At 41.7% G+C, this 2,500-nt stretch overlaps 1 protein-coding gene across 1 annotated transcript in view; it reads left to right on the top strand.

The window, feature by feature from the left end:
• srbd1 (S1 RNA binding domain 1) overlaps positions 1-2,500 on the top strand; it is a gene marked incomplete at both ends in the record, with an annotated part of 83,415 nt that overhangs the window by 67,544 nt on the left and 13,371 nt on the right. The window lies entirely within an intron of this gene.

Genomic DNA, 2,500 nt, shown 5'->3' with positions numbered 1-2,500 from the left:
ATCGAGTATTCAAGAGAGCCGTGTTCTAAATATTGATAACCCCCTTCACTCATTCTCAATTGATTTGATGGCACACACGAAAAATCAGCACGTCAATGTATGATATTTTATTGATCCCTGTTGGGAAATGTAGTTTTTACTCACCTCCTCACGGTCTAACTCAAGGACACTAATCGCTAAAGCTGCGTTCACACCGACCTATTAAAGTTTTTCGCTGGCATCGAGTTTACATACAAACTCAATGCAAACGAGCGATTGAGCGTATATTCGCGCGGGAGAAAAATCGTTGGGCGTCTGAGCGACAGAGACAGAGGGATAGGGCGAAAATACGCTCGTCGCCCGAAAAGAAATATCCCAACTTGAGTGAAATTACGCTGGCATCAGTCGCTCGCTGTTCAACGCTGATTGGCTGCCGTGTGAGAGTGAGTCAAGGATCACACTGGCTTGGAACAAACCGCTGGTTTATTGTGTGGCAACAAACCGCATTGACAGCTGATTGACAGGCTGACAGCTGACATGAAGTGAAGTCTGTACTACCGGTATAGAGCTCGCGTTAGGAGCACGCTGATAGGTTTAGCTTGTAAACATCTACGGTGGCTCGTACTGGACAAACATCCTGACATTGCGTAATGTTATAGCCCCCAGATGTCCGTCAATTCGTGTGCCTGTTGACGAGCGATTTAAACACAGCGGCAGAGCGATTCCAAAGGGTTGAATCGAGCGACAGAGCAAAAAATAAATATCTCGGTGTGAACACAGCCTAAGCCACCCTGAGGTAGTGCCCCACTGGAGTAGTGCGCTTACTATCTTTTCAGAGCCTAGATGCCAGAGAAGTGGCCCATGGGCTTGTGAATGAAAGGTCACCAGTTAAAATCCCAACTACTGCCCTTGAGCAAGATGCTCAGCTGCTCCTTTGGAGCTGCTAAGTGGCTAGCAGTAGATGACTGTGGTTGTACTGGGCAGCTTAGCTCCCAGGTGAATGTGTGGAACTGTGTGAATGTGACGCAGGGTGTCACTGGGTAAGAGCAACCGTGCACCATCAAAAACATTTCCCAGTAGTCAGTTCACCACAAATGAAACGAGGGGGGCAGAGTATAGCCTCGAAATTAGATTATTCTGTTCAAATTATATACCTTTACATTGTAGGTACAATCCCTCTACAGCATTTATTAAATCAAGTATTTTACAGTAATAGATCTCAGATCTTTTTTTTTACTGCTGAATGTTTATTTATTTATATATTTATTCTGAAAATATGCTCAGGGTTTGAAAAGTTTTTATTATATATATAGACACTGCAGACTCTTACACACATTTGCACAAACATACAAAGATAATACAGTGCATAGAGAAATACAGGGCATGTATTTTTAGGGCTGGGTGAAATTGACCAAAGTAATAATAATAACAATAATCCAAAAAACGTATCACTATAAATAAATAACAATATCTGCCAACATATGTATTAGGGGTGCTCCGATCCGGCTAAGCCACGATCCGATCCGATTCCGATTCCTGGGGTCACGATCCGATTCCAGAATCGATTCTCGATTCCAACGATTCTCGATTCCAACGATTCTCGATTCCAACGATTCTCGATTCCAGAATCTAGAATCGATTCTCAATTATGTAGTTTTATATTGCAATAACACACAAAGGTAAATCTAAGACAAAAAATGACAAATGTATTAATGCTGAACTTCAAATTCAACTTCTGAAGTATTACAGTCAGGGCCTAAATTCATTTAGCAAACTAGGGGGGAATTCCCCCCTTATGTTCTTCAGATAAGATGGATTTATAGGCTGGGGGGGATCTGTAGACCAGGCCTATTCAACTGGCGGCCCGCAGGCCGGATGCGGCCCGTTTTAATTTTGATCCGGCCCGCCAGAGTTTGATCTAAAAAATTATTATTATTATTATTTATTTATTTTTTGGGTGGGGGACAAATATCTATGACTGGCCCGGGAGAAGCTTTTTTATTTCATTTTTCCTTGTTTGTTACATTACAGTGTTTGATTTTCATCATAATCTGGTTTTCCATAATAATAATAATAATAATAAGTTCAGTGTTTATGCCTGTGTTGCTGTCTGTTGTAGTGTAAAACGACTAAAGAGAGAGCAGGTGGTTACATGAAAGTGAGTGAGAAAAGGAGAAGATACTGAATAATGACATCACAACAGTATAATCCTAATGTTAATTTAAAATTAAATATTCTTCTAAATATGGATAAAAGTCCAAAAAACATAAAATGCCCTTGCGGGCAGCGTCGAGATTCCATCCCTTACAGCACCCCCTACTTAATAATAGTTCCAGCGCGGCTGTGAAAATGTGGTGGCGCATTGTGTCAAGTGTACATATAATGGCTCGGGGAACGGTCCGGCCCCCGGTCCCTTAGGTTTCTGACAATGTGGCCCCCTGAACAATTTAGTTGAATAGCCCTGCTGTAGACTTTGAGAAGGATGTATAGATTTTGCAGGGAATACATTAACCAGAGTTCT

This window comes from Poromitra crassiceps (assembly GCF_964638095.1).
Source record: "Poromitra crassiceps genome assembly, chromosome: 22".
Taxonomy (NCBI): Eukaryota; Metazoa; Chordata; class Actinopteri; order Beryciformes; family Melamphaidae; genus Poromitra; species Poromitra crassiceps.
The sequence above is the reverse complement of the archived record's forward strand: the minus strand, read 5'-3'. Positions and strand labels throughout refer to the sequence as shown.